This window comes from Salvia miltiorrhiza, unplaced genomic scaffold (assembly GCF_028751815.1).
Source record: "Salvia miltiorrhiza cultivar Shanhuang (shh) unplaced genomic scaffold, IMPLAD_Smil_shh original_scaffold_282_1, whole genome shotgun sequence".
In the NCBI taxonomy this organism is placed as follows: Eukaryota; Viridiplantae; Streptophyta; class Magnoliopsida; order Lamiales; family Lamiaceae; genus Salvia; species Salvia miltiorrhiza.
In genome coordinates this window covers 210,474-229,260 of record NW_026651518.1, presented here as the reverse complement: position 1 = coordinate 229,260, position 18,787 = coordinate 210,474, and positions in this window count along the sequence as shown.

The following is an 18,787-nucleotide window of genomic DNA, read 5'->3' as shown; positions in this document are numbered from 1 at the left end:
TGTACGGGGGTTCGGGGGCGGTAGCCCCCGAGAAATTTTTTTTGGGCATTCTGTATATTTAAGGTATTTTTTTATTAAAATACGAGCATAACGAACAATATTTTCATAGATTATATAGTTTCAATATATCACAAATTTTTTTTTGGACATTCCATATATTTAAGACATTTTTTATTAAAAGGCAAGCATAATAATAATAATAACAAACAACATGAACGATTATAATTTCTATATATTACAAATTAGTTTCAATACATTATAATTTTTTTAGCATTTCATACATATTAGGCATTTTTTATTAAAAGACAAGTATAATAGTAATAATAACAAACAATATTTCATAGATTATATAGTTTTAAATAACAGAATTATCCTTAAATTAAGTATATATGAGAGAATATAATAACCAAATACTCTTTTATAAAACCAAATTATTTTATAATAGGTATAAACATATATCTATATATATTTTAAAATTTATAAAAAAAAAAAACTCAAAATTTGGGAGGGGGCTCTAGCCCCCCTGGCTCCGTCCCTGCTTTTCTACACTTCTTGTTGGGAGTCGGCCCGTCATGATATTATTCATGTGTTCCTTGATATTCTTAATAATGGTGTGTCTCCGGCTCCTTTGAATTATACTTTTATCTGCCTTATTCCTAAAAAGAAAAAATGTACCTTGCCTTCTGAGTTTCGCCCCATAAGTCTTTGCAATATCATTTATAAAATTGTGTCTAAAGTCATCACTAATAGACTTAAGGTGTGTCTTCCGTCCATTATTCATGAGAGTCAGTCTGCGTTTGTGCCTGGTCGTCATATTACTGATAATGCTCTTCTTGCTTTTGAGATTTTTCATATGATGAAAGTTAATAAAGCTAAAGATCATGGAGTTGTTGGGAAATTATGTGCAATTTCCCTCTAACCAGATATGTGAGAGCGAGATAAATGCGGAATAATAAAGACACAAATTTGATAACGGAGTTCGGCCAATTATGCCTAAGTCTCCGGAGCTGCTGCAGATCTATTTAACAAGGGAGAAAAATATACAGTGTTTACAACACTCACAACATTAAACTCACAACCTGTTATACCCCGAGAAAATTACTATCTAATTTTCTCACACCAAAAGCTTCTAACTAAGCTTTTGTCTCAAACCCTCAAACTCTCGTATTTGAGACTTTCCTTCAACTCACTCTTGCTCTCTCTACTAACAGAAGAAGATTTCTGTTTTTGGTGGTGATCTGCAATGTTGCTGCAAGGCTCAATTTATAGGCAAACTTAGCCGTAATAGTTGAAAACAATGGCAGCAACTTTTGACAATGAGATTATTTGCCATAAATGCATGGAAATTGGCAAGAGCTATAATAGTAGCCTATATGCTAGCCCATTTGACCAACAATCTCCCACTTGAAGACTGATTTCAATCTGTCTTCACACCCCGATCAATGCAACAGCTCCTCTGGTCTTGTTACTCAAGCAGACCAACTGAAGTTGAACACAACCTCAGTTTATCAATGGTTACCGTCTTCGTTAGCATGTCCGCTAGATTTTGAGCTCCACTTATCTTCTCGAGTTTCAAAATCCCATCTTCCAGAAGTGACCGAATAAAATGATACCGCAACTGTATATGCTTCGTTCTGGAATGGAATGACGGATTTTTTGCTAGATGGATAACACTCTAACTGTCACAATACAAAACATTGTCTTGTTGTTTCTTGCCCAATTCCTCCAAGAAACCTTGTAGCCAGACCATTTCCTTGCTGGCTTCTGTGACAGCAACATATTCTGCTTCTGTTGTGGAGAGAGCAACTATCTTCTGCAGTTGAGAAACCCAACTCACTGCTGTTCCGCCCAGAGTATAGATATACCCTGTAGTGCTCTTTCTGACGTCAACATTTCCAGCTAAATCAGCATCCACATAGCCTGTCAGTGTCGTATCTCCACCTTTGAAACATAGTGCTTTGTTAGTGGTACCCCGTAGATATCTGAGGATCCATTTGACTGCTTCCCAGTGAACCTTGCCTGGATTATTCATGTACCTGCTCACTGCTCCCACTGCTTGAGCAATGTCTGGTCTGGTACAAACCATGGCATACATCAGACTTCCAATTGCTGAAGCATATGGCACCTTAGCCATATGTGCACGTTCTTCCTCCGTCTTCGCTGATTGTTTATTGGAAAGCCTGAAATGAACACCTAAAGGTGTACTTACTGGTTTAGCATCTTGCATGTTAAACCTGGATAGTACTTTGTTGATGTACTCAGCCTGCGACAACACCAAAGTCCCCGACTTTGTGTCCCTCTTGATCCTCATGCCAAGAATTTGCTTCGCAGCACCTAGATCTTTCATTGCGAACTGCTTTGACAATTTATGCTTCAAATTATCAATCTCTTGCATGTCTGAACCTGCAATGAGCATGTCATCTACGTATAACAATAAGATAATGAAGCTATTGTCAAACTTCTTAATATAACAACAATGATCTGCTTGGCATCTAGTGAAACCGATGTCACCCATAAAGCTATCAAATTTCTTGTACCACTGCCTCGGAGCTTGTTTTAAACCGTACAAGCTCTTCTTCAACCTGCACACCAGGCTTTTCTTGTCTGCCTTTATGAAGCCTTCTGGTTGCTTCATATAGATTTCCTCCTCCAAGTCACCATGAAGGAAAGCTGTTTTTACATCCAGTTGCGCAAGATGTAAATTCTCCGCAGCTACAATTTTCAACACCAGTCTGATTGTAGTCAGCTTCACGACTAGAGAGAAAATTTCGTTGTAGTCAACACCTTCTTTCTGCTGAAAACCTTTGACAACCAATCTCGGTTTGTAGCGTTTGCTCCCGTCATGCTCTTCTTTGATCCTGAAAACTCACTTGTTATGAAGTGCTTTCTTACCAGGTGGTAATTCAGCTAATTCCCATGTCTGATTTGACATGAGTGAGTCCATCTCATCTTTCATGGCAGACTCCCACTTGGCTGAATTCTCCACTTGCATGGCTTCATCATAACACTCTGGTTCTCCACTATCAGTTAACACCAAATAGTGCAAAGAAGGCGAATAGCGTTGGGTTGGCTTGGGAACTCTGGAGGAGCGTCTTAGTACTGGCGTGCTTGGTTCGCCATCGACTGCTTCAGGACTGACCTGAACATCTTTTTCAGAAATCTCCTCAAACTCAACGAATTCCTCCTTTGTTTCAGCATCATTGTTTGGGCTTCTTGATTCTGCTGTCATCCGGTCTTTGTACATCACATTCTCATTGAATATGACGTCCCTGCTTCGGATGATCTTCTGATTTTCATAGTCCCAAAATCGGTAGCCAAACTCGTCTCCGCCATATCCAACAAAAACACATTTGTTAGATTTTGCATCGAGTTTACTTCTTTGAGCAGAATCAATGTGTATGTACGAAATACAACCAAACACTCTTAAATGTAAAAGGTTTACCTCATTTTTGCTCCAAACTTCCTCTGGTATTCTCCCGTCCAACGGGACTGATGGCCCACGATTGATCAAGTAGGCCGCAGTGTTGACAGCTTCAGCCCAGAACATATTGGGTAAGCCGGCATGTATCCTCATGCTCCTGGCACGTTCATTCAGAGTTCTGTTCATGCGCTCTGCCACGCCATTTTGCTGCGGCGTCATGGGAATTGTTTTCTCCATCTTAATTCCACTTTCTGCACAAAATTCTCTGAATCTGCTATCTCTGTATTCTCCTCCATTATCAGACCTCAACCGTTTGACTTTCAACCCAGTTTCATTTTCCACCATCGCTTTCCATTTTCTGAAGGTATCAAAGACTTCTGATTTCTTCTTCAGAAAATAAACCCACACCTTCCGTGTGGAATCATCAATGAAGGTGACGTAATACACTGAGCCTGAAAGAGATGGAACTGGTGATGGTCCCCATACATCTGTATGAACCAATTCCAACTTCTCCGTCTTGGGTTCCTTGCCAATCTTTGCAAAGCTAACTTTCTTTTGTTTGCCAAAGATGCAATCTTCACAAAGCCCGACATCTACTTTCTTCAGATGCGGCAGCTTCCCTTTTGACAGCAATGTCTTCATCCCTTTCTCGCTCATATGGCCAAGCCGTTGGTGCCACAAACTGGATTCCCCTTCAGCGTCTGCTACTGCAATGATATTCTCTAAGTTTGAGGTTACATAGAGAGTACCATTCATCTTGCCACGAGCAATGATGAGTGCTCCTTTGGTAATCTTCCATTCATGATCTGAGAAGGTTGTACAATAACCTTCTCCATCAAGTTGACCCACCGAGATCAAATTCCTTTTAAGACCGGGAATGTGTCTTACATTTTGCAGCTTCCAAATAGTTTGATCTGGCAGCTTCAAACGTATATCACCTTTTCCCACGATCTTTAAAGCTTCATCGTCAGCTAGATGAACCTTCCCGAAATCACCAGTGACGTAGTTCTCCATGATTTCTCGGCATGGGGCAGCATGGAATGATGCCCCTGAATCCAAAATCTATGATTCAATCGGGCTGTTGACGCTTAGAATCATAGCATCACCTGCTTCCTCGGCTACGTTGGCAGATTCTTGAGCACCACCATTCTTTTTTGGTGCTCGACAATCCTTCTTGAAGTGACCCGGCTTGCCACAATTATAGCAGCTAAGATCTTTCTTTCTCGATCTAGATTTGCCTCTTCTAGATTTGGATCTACTGTGATTTGTATTTCTTTCTGAAGTTCTTCCTCTAGACTCGGTGTGTAGAGCCGAAGAGGTTGATGATTCACCCGATTCCCTCCACCGAATTTCTTCACTCAATACCAGATCCCTAACATCATTGAACTTTAATTTGTTGTTTCCCGATGAACTGCTAACTGCTGTAACAGTAGCATTCCAACTGTCTGGTAGAGATGATAAGATAATCAAAGCTCGAACTTCATCATCAAACTCAATCTCCACAGAACTCAATTGGGTTGTTATTGTGTTGAGTTCATTGAGATGTTGAGCCACCGATGCACCTTCCGCCATCCGTAGGTTGAATAACCGCCTCATCAGGTGGACTTTATTTGAGGCCGATGGTTTTTCATACATACTGGAGAGAGCCGTCATAAGACCCGCTGTGGTCTTTTCTTTTGCTATGTTGAAGGCAACATTACGGGATAATGTCAGCCGAATGACTCCGAGGGCTTGTCTGTCGAGAAGGATCCAGTCCTCATCATTCATGCCCTCTGGTTGTTTTCCTGAGAGAGGTTGATATAACTTTTTCTGGTACAGATAATCTTCAATCTGCATTTTCTAGAAGCCAAAGTCCGCACCATCGAACTTCTCGATTTTCACCTTTCCTTCATCTGCAGCCATCGCTCCCACTCGATCTGGACTCCTTGGATCGTTTCTAATTTTTTTCAGCTAACCACCTGTGTTTAGAACACCTTTTTGTCGACAAACTGGAACCGCTGACAAATTTCACTATTCACGGAATTCACTATTCACGTGAATAGTAACAGCGAAAAATATATCAGAAAGTATCTGCCACCAACGTGGCTCTGATACCAGTTGTTGGGAAATTATGTGCAATTTCCCTCTAACCAGATATGTGAGAGCGAGATAAATGCGGAATAATAAAGACACAAATTTGATAACGGAGTTCGGCCAATTATGCCTAAGTCTCCGGAGCTGCTGCAGATCTATTTAACAAGGGAGAAAAATATACAGTGTTTACAACACTCACAACACTCAACTCACAACCCGTTATACCCCGAGAAAATTACTATCTAATTTTCTCACACCAAAAGCTTCTAACTAAGCTTTTGTCTCAAACCCTCAAACTCTCGTATTTGAGACTTTCCTTCAACTCACTCTTGCTCTCTCTACTAACAGAAGAAGATTTCTGTTTTTGGTGGTGATCTGCAATGTTGCTGCAAGGCTCAATTTATAGGCAAACTTAGCCGTAATAGTTGAAAACAATGGCAGCAACTTTTGACAATGAGATTATTTGCCATAAATGCATGGAAATTGGCAAGAGCTATAATAGTAGCCTATATGCTAGCCCATTTGACCAACAGGAGTGTTTGCTTTTAAATTAGATATGGCGAAGGCTTATGATAGAGTGGAGTGGATTTTTCTTGAAGCTATGTTGTCTCATCTTGGTTTCCATCATTCTTTTGTGAATTTGATCATGAGATGTGTCACCTCTGTTTCTTTTCGTGCGTTAGTGAATGGCTTTCCAGGTAGCTCCTTCGAACCCAGTCGGGGTCTTCGACAAGGCGATCCTCTTTCACCTTTCCTTTTCTTGATGTGTGCCGAAGCCCTTTTTGGTCTTCTCCAACAAGCAGAAACGAGACAACTTCTCCATGGTGCTCGTCTCTGTCGAACTGCTCCCAGAGTGAGTCACCTGCTTTTCGCGGATGATTGTATCATTTTTAATCAGGCTAAATCGCAGGAGGTGGCTGTTGTGAAGGATATCTTGAGAGTGTATAAGGAAGTTTCTGGGCAGAAAGTGAATCTGGATAAATCCACCATTTCTTTTAGTAGAGGTATTTTACATTTGGTGCAAATGGATTTATCAAGGCAGATGGGTGTTAATTTGAGCAGGGAATGGACTACCTATCTTGGTATTCCTAGTATTGTGGGCAGATCCAAGGTTGAAACTTTTCAAATGTTGGTTGATAGAACTAGAAAGAAAACTAAGGATTGGAAGAGGAAGTTGTTGTCAGGCGCTGGGAAGACTGCTCATTAAGGCGGTCCTTCAATCAATTCCCACCTATTTGATGAGTTTTGCAATTCCAAATCAGATTCTTCAAAGACTTAATAGTGTGGCCGCAAGTTTTTTCTGGGGGCAGAAGAATGGCGAACGACGTATCCATTGGAAAAGCTAGAAAAAATTATGTATGGCCAAAGGTGAGGGGGGGTCTTGGTTTTAGAGATTTGACGCAAAACAAGTTTGGAGAATTCTCTTGAATGATATGTCACTCCTTGCTAGATCGCTAAAGGCAAGGTATTTCCCGCGGACAGATATACTCTTAGCAAGTAATGCTCATAACCCGTCTTTCAATTATTTTCACCCCTTAAACCTCACCAAAGAACTACTCACACATAGCAGTAAGCATAAATGCAATAAGATATAAACACAACATATAGTAAAAGAGGAATACTTGAATTAATAAGAAAATACCTAAGGCAACTAGCCTTAATCTTATTCCTTGCTACAAATCGAAATGAAAGCAAAAGATAATTGTTTGTACTGGAAATTAAATAACTTGAAATGTAAATTGTTTTGGATGCTAAGTAATTAAAATGCCACAGGTCCGCTTAGAGTCAAAAGTTGCAAAAAGTCCTCTCCCCGCTAAACTTCCTTCAACTTAAATACTGCAGAATGGTGGAGGGCTAAGCCTAGCTGCGCCAGCTCCATATCTTCATCGAGATCTTATTTCCTTCTTTAGCTCAATCTTTGATTGATCCGATTGAAGATATTTTCTAGCTGCAATCTTGAGTCAACCTTCTATTTTCTAGATTCTTCCGGCTCATTCTTCATCTTCCTATTTCCTTCCATCAAATCTTCGTGAGTTACTTTCGTTTTCTGGCTTCAACTAGCTGCTTCTTCTGGTAATGATCGAACGGATTGCTTATTCGGGTTTGGCTCATACCAGGTGGGTTGCTTCGGGTTCCTATGCCCCAAGTAATACTTGAGAGGTACTGCGCCTAGGCTCTATGCTGGTAAACATGACATTGCAATTTAGGCTGGTAATGCCCATTCCGACCATATTTCTCATCTTTGCCTCTTACTGGACCTCCCTTCCTCCACAATATTGTTTTCCCCCGAAACAACCTGAACTGACACAAATAAAAGGGAAAAATAGGGTCAAATGGCCCAAAAGTCGAAGACGCATCAATATTCGAGAAATTTTCCCGTTTTGACCCCAAAGGCGCACTTAGTAGGGTTGAGCACAGGGCGGTGCTGCCTGATGACCGCGAAGACTTCCTATAAGTACCGAGGATGGGATGTTGCCTTCAGACTTTTTACCAGCATATCATCTACGTACACTGCCATGTTCCTTCCGATCTGATTTTTAAAGATTTTGTCCATCATCTTTTGATACGTTGCTCCTGCATTCTTGAGTCTAAACGACATGCTAGCGAACCCGAAGATACCTTCACACATCGCAAAGGTAGTTTTGGCGATGTCGGCTGGATGCATCTTTATTTGATAGTAACCTTGATAAGCGTCCATCATGGATAACAACTCGCACCCTGCTGTGGCGTCCACAAGTTGATCGATTCTAGGCAAATGATAGTGGTCTTTAGGTAAGCAACGTTGAGATCTCTGAAATCCATGCACATTCTCCATGTTTTTTCCTTTTTTACCACCATCACCACGTTAGATATCCAAGAAGGATATTGTACTTTCTCTATATGCTATGCTTTAAGAAGTGCTTGGACCTGTTCCTTGATAGCAGCCTCCTTTTCGACCCCGAATAAACATAATTTCTATTTTACAAGCTTGACAGTCGGGTCCACATTGAGCCAGTGCTCAGCTAAGCTACGGTCGATTCCTTTCAGATCTACAGTGCTGAATGCGAACATGTCAGCATTTCTCCTTAGGAACTTTATGACTTCTTCTTGCACTTTGGGACTCATGTTTGTCCCGATTTTAGTAGTGAATCATGTCTTTCTCGGTATGAGCTCGATGCTCATACATTGTCCCCCTGGTATGGTAAGGGTTGCTCCAGATTGTAACAGTGCTCCTTTACTTCCAAGAAGTCCTCATCCGTTGACCTTGATATCATCCATATTTTCTGTTTCTTCGTTATAAGCGTTGTTTCTTCGGTCCTATTTGCCTGTTGACTTACTATGCGGACATAACATTCCTTAGCTGCGACCTGGTTACCATACACTTCTCCTACACCGTCTTCAATAGGGAACTTCATCTTTAGGTAATACATTGACACTACTGCCCTAAAAGCATCGAGGACGGAACATCCGAGAATCACATTGTACGTAGGCCTCCTTTGATCCATGACTAAGAACTCCACCATCCTGGTCTTCCTCGCTGCTAGGCTTCCCAACGTGAGCGAAAGCTCAACTCGTCCCACGACATCACCATCTCCCCTGCGAACCCATAAAGGTTTGTCGTTGATTTCAACCGAGCATTAATGTTCATAGCTTGTAAACATTCTTGGTACAGTATGTTGACTGAACTCCCTGTATCCACGAAAACTAGATGAACTAGGCATTTTGCTAATTCAACTGTGCACACGAAGGCGTCACTGTGTGGCCTCACTAAAGGCCTCTCATTCCTTGGTCCAAAAGAGATTTCGGCATCATCGTTCGTGTTGGTAACTTCCATCACTTACCCTACTCTGGCTCTTGAAACCCTGATTGTAGCCTTTCTAGCCCTGTTGGATATCCCATCCACTTCCCGTCCTGTGATCAATCTTACCTCTCGATTAGGTAACGTGGTGGTGCGGGCAATAGCCCATGTTCTCTCCATTCCATTGGCTCTGCTGCTCATTCGGCCCGTATGTACTGATATAGCTTGTCATTTCGTATCAACAATTCGATCTTGTTCTTCAGATGTGAACACTTCTCTGTGGTGTGGCCAAATCTATTGTGAAACTCACATAGCAAATCATTGGGTCCCAGCTGTGGTGGTGCTTCTTGGTACGATCTGGGAGGATGGAACCAATCATTGTGTTTGACATCGTGAAAGATGTCCTCCTGGCTTCAATTCAACAGCGTATACGTACATAGGAGGCTTACGAACCTCATTGATGTCTTCTCCCCTATCCTTGACTCTTCTTAAGTGTACAGGGTGTTGTTCCATGGTCTCTCTTCTCCGATCATCTGTTTGCCTTTCTGGCACTAGGCGCTGGTTAGTGTTAATGTTTAAAGCAACAAGGCCCCTAGGCGGAGGCGCTCTTGCTGCAGGTCGATCGGGATACCTGGTTTCCCTTTGTTCCTCCCTTCTCTCTGTCTTTTTGTTTTTATTCCTATCAGCCTCTTCTTTTCTAACCGCTTTGGCTTTTTCCAATTGTATGTACCCAGGCAATCAGGATAGTAAGTCATTGAAATCCTTTGGTGGTGCAATCTGCAACGCGTCGAACATGGGTTTGGGCCCTCGGATGAAGGCATATCCTTTGATCATTGATTCAGCCTCATGAACTTCCAATGAAGCCATGTTGAATTGAGCAGCATACTCTCACAAACTCTCCTGTGGCTCTTGTTGTATATCCACCAATGACTTGGTTGTCTTTTCTGCTCTTTTAGAACTAGCAAACTGGTGCATGAACAAATCATACAATTCGTCAAAGTTGTGAATACATCCAGGCTTTAATTTACGGAACAATTGTTGGGCTAAGCCTGACAGAGTCGTCGAAAAAGCCTACACCGAATACCTTCGTTGTACTAATGTAGCATCATGAGCCCCTCAAAACGTAACATATGAACCTCGAGATCTTCTTTCTCGTTGTAATCCAATGTCACAGGCTTATAGTGAGCCGGTAACACATCTGCCAAAATTTTGTTAGAAAACGGACTCCTTGCTTCGCGTTGCCTCGCAAAAGCACTGTTTGCAGGCCTCTTGGGTGACCTCTCTTCCCTGGTTTCTCATTCCCTAATGTGCACTGCGCGTCCCTTGGGTGGGGCTCTAGGGATTTCCAAGTTTTTCACCTCATGGACAGGCTCTTTGCGGCTATCTTTACTTTGCAGTGCTACTTGCAGATCTCACACTTTTCGTTGCATTTCCTCCAGTCGGGCTACTAAGTCTATTTCATCCCTTTTAGTATGATGCAAGTCCTCAGATGCCTCATGTATCGATTCTCCTTCTACATCTATTAGTACTCGATCTTGCTAATCGATTTCATCTCTATTAGTAGGATTATTTTACATGGCTGGATATCCTTCGTCCTTGGTACCCCCAATCATAGTGGACTTAGCTTTTTGACACCTTCATGGGTTTGCTGCACCAAAAAATCCTTCCCCGGGGCCATGATCTGTGACTCTGGCGTAGTTAATAGGGTATTTGATGTCCCTGCCATGTTCATGAGTTGTTTCATAAGTAACAAATCAAGGGTTTGTGACATGGCATCAACATAATTGGGAACTGGACTGTTTCCCTTCGACGTGGTAATGGCAGCGCTGTTAACGATGGTGTTAACAGGGACTCGTTCGATAGCCTCGTTGTTGATTGCTCCAGCCGCTAAATTCAGTATTTGATTATGGTTAGTGTCTTCTTCATTGAAATTTGCAGTGAGGTTGCGGTTGATGTTGAGGTTGTCGAACTCCTTCTCCATGGCTTTGGCTGAAGTTGTTCGTAGGAAAATAGTAGCAGCAACGGTTAAAAATTGTTAAACGTCTAGCTCAGGTATCGATTTCCCATAGACGGCACCAGTTGTGCCCAAAAATATCACCTTGTAACAGAAAATAACAAGAACACGAGAAAGGCGTCGAAACGTTGAACTTTGTATTGATTTTGGCGTAAAGCTTTGAAAGTAGGTAAATAATGATAGTCGATGATTTTACATTAGAATTTTACACGTATTTATAGGCAAATTACTAGGAATTTTAGTAGGAAAAATACTCTTATTTGACTTATAATTAAATTATAACTCTTCGTGCTTATCTTGTGTCTGTGTTGTGATCTTGACTTCGGACTTGGTTGACTGAGAGCGTTTGACTCTTTCGGGATAAGGTCATATCCCTGAGATTAGGCTCGTTCTGTTGAAGGCAGCACTGTTTTGGGCTTGATAGCACAGTTTTGGGCTCGGCAGTGCTGTTCGTCGGGAATCTTTCTCTTTCTTCATTATTTCCTTCGATATTTCTATGATGCATATTTTTATCCTCATTTTATACATATATAGGGAGAGATTCAAGAAATGACCACTAAATAAAAGAACGGAGAACTATTTCCAGTCATTCGATCATCAAGATCTACGGTGGATGCATCATCCCTCTTTTCTTTAATGGCACAGACTCGATCCCACTTGACAGAACAACTCGGATATCTATCAATGTTTCCAGTCCAAATGGATTTACAACATTTCTTATCCAAATCCTTGATAAGATATTTAGGCCATTTGAAAATCATCATCGAATGCATGGAGCTCTAAATCACCGATTTTACCAAGCATATCCCGCCGACGATGGAGAGATGCATCCATTTTCATTTGGCGAACTTTTGAATAATGTGATCCTTGATCGGCATGAAGTGAGAGGCTCGAGGCCGACCTACGAAAAGTGGAACTCCGATCCTTGATCTCTCTCATGATTTTCAATTTGTATGTTGAGAGTTTTTGAAGATGAAGTTTATGAAAGTTTTTGGGCAAAACTTAACGATAGGAAAAGGTCTTAATCTACGTTTCAATAGATTTATTAGATATGTTATAGTATTTGTGAATAATCATGTGTTTTTTTTTATGATTGTTGATTTAGAATTTGCTATGTTGTTCTTAGTTACATAGAAATATGCATGCTAACACAAAAATTCGACACTTATACACAAATTTGATACATATACATAAAATTCAACTGTTACACAGTTGAATTTTGTGTGTATGTATCGAATTTTATGTGTAAGCATGCACATTTTAGTAGTGGCGAGCTCGACGGTAGTGAGGGGCAACGTGCATAGTTGACCGAGCTTGGCAACATGCACAGTCCACTGAGCTCGGCGGTGGGCTATGGGAAACTAACAGCGACGGTGTCACGACCGGACTTAATTAAGGATAATTAAGCCGGGAAACCATGACCAAGGGTTGGAGATAAGAAGCGGGATAGAAAGGGGATGAACGAATAAATAATAAACAATGAAGGAACTTACATAATCATTAATAACAAGGGAATTATATATACATGGTTGGAGTCGTAATGACTTAGTCAATCTAATAAGTTCGGATAGTTCCGACTTAGTCAAAATAACATGAAGTTCTTTTGAGTATGCAGTGGAAGAAGGTTCTGATTACATGTATGAAGACATGTACTCAAGAGTTCATTAATACATTTAACTTCAGACAAAAAGGGATTTCCTGCTCGTCACTTCATCACCGCCGGCTACTGCTCAACCTGCACATTTAGGAATACATGCAGGGCTGAGTACAAAAGTACTCAGTGGATACATATGCCTATAGAAACTTGCATTGAAATAATCAAATTGTCATGCCATCTTAACAGTACAACAAGGGAGTTTTCGTGAAATAGGCCCAAGCTTACTAAATTCTTTTGTGATTCTTAAAGTTCGAATGATCAGTCTAAGTTATCTTGTAATCTATCATATCTGAAGCTGTGTGCCGGAGAGGTGGCCACCTCTCACGAACACCTGACCGGCCAACCCGCTAGATGGCTCACGGCCCTGGGTGTACACTAGCCCTAGCAGGATAGCTATCAACTGCTCAGAACCCGAATTCGATTACTTTAAATTGGCATTGCCACATCAGATAGATATCATACTAAATGAAACATTTTATGGCAAGACAATAACTGAAATATTTTCCGTTCAAAGATTCCGTAGTGAAATAACTTGCTCAAATGTAACATTTTACTCATTTGATTTAACTGAAAATAAGCACACCTGATATGAAATCTTTGTGATTCGGTGGTTCCTTGATTGATTGTTATTCCCGACTTTGACCTTGATTTTGAGAAAATACATAAGATACTTACTCGGGAAAAATTCTCAGAATGAGAATGCATGATTAACCATGCATGAATCTAGTATGCATGAACTAATCCTCTGAGCGATAGTTGGGAATTTCTACTATTAATTCTCGTTAATAGATTTAGCTAACTCTCGTTTATCGCGGTCGAATAAAGCTGTAACTCTTCTTTCCCCATCGGAATATTCTAATTGTAAAATAAATAATCTCGTCCTTGTATTTGATCGAAATAAAGGAACTAACTCGACTTTAATCGAGATGTGACCTCGTAGAAATTTATTGGGCTCAACAATTGAATCATAATCACTATTGTAGGTTCAAATAATAAATAGGCTCAAAGAAATAAGGTAGCCGATTAATTAAACACAACAAGTTATTTTAATGAAATAAATAAGGGCAGCTCACTTTAAGGAAATAAAGAATGACGCGAATTAATATACTGCAGTCGTCTAAAAAAGAATAATGGAAGAGTCCAAATAATAATTAATGTGGACTGGAAAGAATTAATTCTTAGCCCAATATTCAAATAAAATCGGCCCTATGAAGAAATAAACAGGCCCGACGAATTTATTTGGGACTTGGAATAAAAAGTCTATCACAAACTACACATCAGCTCAAATCTTTAAAATTATTCAAGCCCAATCAGCAATTAAAAAAGGCCCAAAACTTTAAAAAGACTGGCCCAGTTCGAATTTAAATGTGAAAGGCCCAAGGAAATGAAATAATATACTAAGCCCAGTTTCAATTAAAAGAGGAGGCCCAAATTCATAACAAAAGAGAAAACCCAAATTAAATAAAACAAAGCCCACTTCTTCCACTTCAATCTCACGGTTTCTCTTCTCAAAACCATTTCTCGCCTCTCTCTCTCTAATCTTTCTCAAGGCCGGCCGCTCGGCCTCTTCTCCATAATCGATCAGCTCTTCCTTCTCCGGCCACTCAGCTGCCGCCTGCTCCGGCCGGCGTCGACTGTCGACGCGTCGAACCCTGGCGCCGTCCTCTCTCTCTCTCTCTTCCTCACGCAGAACCCAGTCGAGCCCTAACTCTGGAAATCATCGCCGCGGCCGCATCCTTGTTTGAATCCGGCGAGCGACCGCCGCCTGGAAGCGGTTCTGTCCAATTCCTGTCTCCATATTCCCCCTTCGACGTCAAGCCCTAGCTTCTAGAAAAGGGAAAAATCGCCATAGTCAAGCGACCGCCGCTCCGGCCCTGGTACCGGTCGGCTTCGTCCCCTCCGGTTCGGTAACGCCGTAGCTGTCATTCTTGGGTCTCAATGAGGCCGAGTGAGTTCGCCCCTGCCACGATTTTGAAGGGTTGTATACTGAAAGCAAGACTTTATGCTTGTATACATTGATTCCTTAGTTCACTGTGATTCTTCTATCTGAAATATTGTTCTTGCATAATCCTATTATAGTCCAATTTATCTCATACTATAGATTATATGGTGTGTTGTAGATCACAGAAGATCATATAATTGAAAAAAGTTGAGATATAAATTGAGTTCACAATCGAGGCAACTATGGACGAGTTGCTGGTTTAGATTGTAGCATAAATGGATAAATAGTTTGTCTTGGCTATTTATTTATGCTAGTACCTTCGTGTATTGAACAGGATCACAGTGAGATGAATTCTTATATTCTGACTAATTAAGAATCAAGATCTCGGCGACTTAAATAATCTTAACCTTAGTTGGATTAATCGGTGTAAATAATATATTGACTATTGCTTTGATTTATCATGGGTGAGAGTTCTCTTGAAGCTCAATATACTCGATACTTTGGGTGATAGCAATTATTATTTGACATGCGATTATATTGCAATAAGGATCCGTGTCCTGCTAATAACAGGATGATAATATCCTCTCGAGGAACTTAATAAGTTTATCGTATTAAACCCTGCAGGTGGAATTAGTTCCGATACGATAATAAGTTTAAGTGGTAGCACTCGAGATATCGTTTATAATTAAACGACTAATTAATTAATTAATTAATTGATCGTCAGAGGAATTAATTAATTAATGGATATTGGATATCTTAAACACGGGGATTAATTAAGTCTAATACTAGCCCCGACTCACCTAAAGAATAAAGAGGTAATTCAGTATTAATTTTCTAGTGGAATAAATTAATACTTGTGTCTTGATTTTATTCTGGGCTGAATAGGAAAATCGAGCACTGGGAGGCCAAACTTTATTCAAGCTAGTAGATCCCCGCTTGGCCCAATAAAGGCTTCACTCCATATGGGGCGTCCGTCAATCTATTTCTCACTTAAGCCTTTGGGCTTTGTTTTAGTTTAATTAGATGATGGGCTTATTATTTAGGGTTTTAATACCCAGTATAAATAATAGGTACAGCCCTAATTCTAATTACGTGTGACATTACGTGAGATAAAATAGAGAGAAATCTGTGGGAGCACAGAAAGTGAAGCGGCGCGTTTCCCTAGGAAAAGGAGAGGACTTGAAGATCGTTGCCATCCAACGTCAAGTCTTGCCGTGGGAACAAGTTGGAAGATCAACACTGGAGTCGATCATTGCCGGATTTGCAAGTAAGATTCTATCCTCTTGCTATAGGCATATGGTTTTTGTATGTATTCGTTTGATATCCGAAATGGATCACGGGCACGTGGATCATATGTCAAAATATGGTTCCTTTATCGTCGTCTTAGTCTCAAACCGAACGAGGCAGTCGGCCCTTCCCCTTCTAAAAGCTAAGTTCTACTTTCCTATTCTTCTCTAGTTTCTAGTTGTTAAGGATGGAGATTCTCAAGCTTGTTGTTCTAGAGTGCAGTAGGATGAAAAGCATAAGTCTTTCTATTGTTATACATATCATGCCCATTTGATGCAGTGGTGAAACATGATTATGCCTCTGATATGAATGCGGACTGAATAGTTATTTTAGATAGCAAAATACCTTGAATGTGTTCGAACTGATGGATTATTATTAAGGTTGAATGTAATGTGTAACAACTGAAATGAATTGAGGGAGCCATGGTTTAAACGAATGAAGGAGTAAAGTTTGAGAGCAAAGCTTACCTTGCAGTTGTTTGGTTTGATTGATGTATTGTTCGTTGTAGTTGAATAGTTTTAACTGGGGAAATAACTGAAATGAACGATGGTTCTTGTTTAGTGCAGGTGAACTTCTCAAAGGAAATGAAATATTGAGGCCAAGCCTTACCTTCAGAGCTTTGGCCGAAACGAACTGGATCTGCTCCTCAGTACTTTTTGGATGAAATGAGATGAGAGTGAACGTTGCATTTGTTGGCTGTGTTGATACTAATAGAAGGATTTGTTGCCGCATACTTGAGTATGCTAGTGAAATGAGCAGGGGATAGGGTGGCTGGAGGTAGAGTCCTGAGGGAACATGGCAGCCATAGAAGGCGGCTGGAATGATGGGGTGCCGAGAGGGTGGTCGGCTTCTTCTGCAAGGAAAGAGGGAGTACAGTCTCTAGTGCAGTAGCTGTTCTCTCTGCAGCACACTGTTTTCTCTGCAGCACACGCTCCTTTTCTTTCTTACTAACTTTATTGACTTTCTTCCTCCTTCTATTGGGCCAAAGCCTTGAGTTAGAATAGTAAGTAATTGGGCCAAGTAAATCCCAAAATTTGTGACATATGGGAATGAATTTTCCCCAAGCTGGGAACTAATTTGTAGTCACGAACTATAAAAATACTGGTTTGAGTTTCTAAACATCATGTTTCTGTATCTGTTTGATATCTGTTTTCTCGCTCGCTTATATTAATAAACTATACAATAACTTAAATTAAATTCGTGGATTTAATTCATTTCACAGTCGAAAATAATTCCACGACTCTAAATATAAAATATAACTATTGCTGCATCTCGATTAATAGATAATTTGACTTCGCTAAGTCAATTGTAACTTGGAATAATAATTATTGAATAGCTCAATAATCCCCATCGCGATTTATCTCACCCGATACAAAAGCATAAAGCTAAAATAATAACTCTTGTCTCTGATAATAAATCAGGATCATAAGCTGAATTCATAAAAACTGTCATTTGGATTCCATTTACTGAAAGATGCGATATTAATTATCGCGTTGCCGAATTTAAATAAAATAAAAAGAGCGGGTCATTACAGACAGGCGTTGGCTTTGGGTAGAAAAAGGCGACGTACACAGTTGACGTACAGCCGGCGGCAATGGGCAACAATGCGGGCGGCGGCGGCAGGAAGGATTTAGGGTTTGAGCAAAAACTTGGGTGAGACGGGCCGGGGTGGGGCTAGGGTGCGGGTCGAGGCGGACTGGGGGCGGGTTGCAGGTCACAGGCTGGTTGAAAAACACGGATAATTCAAAGTAATTATTGTTGTGATGAAAAGTAAAAATCTACATGAAGAAAGGTAATTGTTCGCTATTATTTTTACCACGCCGCAAGTATACAGTGTAGTTGCAACATAGAAAAGCAAGGTCGTATTCCACAAGGATTAGTAGTCAAATTATAGTGATTATCCTAATTTATTGCACTAAAGCTATTTAGACTAAGCAATGAGGTGAGTGGTTTGGTTATCTAAACAATTATCTAATAAATTCAAAGACAAATAAGATCAAATAAGCAATTGACTCTTGGTTTTCCCTGAAAACACTCTAAAAACTATACCAAGCATCAAATCTAAATAAAGCATAACATTAAGGCACAAACAAGCACTCACAAGCAAAATATGAAGGAAAATGACAACAATTCGTACGAAAATGAGGAACGAAAACCATGTTTGTTCAGTAATGTTTTTGAAATATTACATTTCTTCATATCAATGTTTACTTTTTCTTATGGCAATGATTACTTGACCAAATAACTAAAATACAAGTTGTCACAAGTAAAAATAACCATTACTTTTCTTCATATCATTAATTAGTTTTTCTTACGACAATGATTACTTGACCAAATAACTAAAGTACAAGTTTTAGCGAGTAAAAATAAACATTATTTTTCTTCATATCAATAATTACTTGACCAAATAATTACAAGTTCTCTATCGTAAATAATTGAATGAATAACAGCCACAAACAAAATGAAGAATCCACCCATATTCTTGAAGAAATTTATTTTTCATGAAAGTAAAATTAGAACACAAGGGAAGCCGTCGTGCAAGATCTAATTCGAATAGCAGAATTTCAAATATAAAATCATCAAATAGAGGAAATATGTCGTTGATTCCAAGCTTT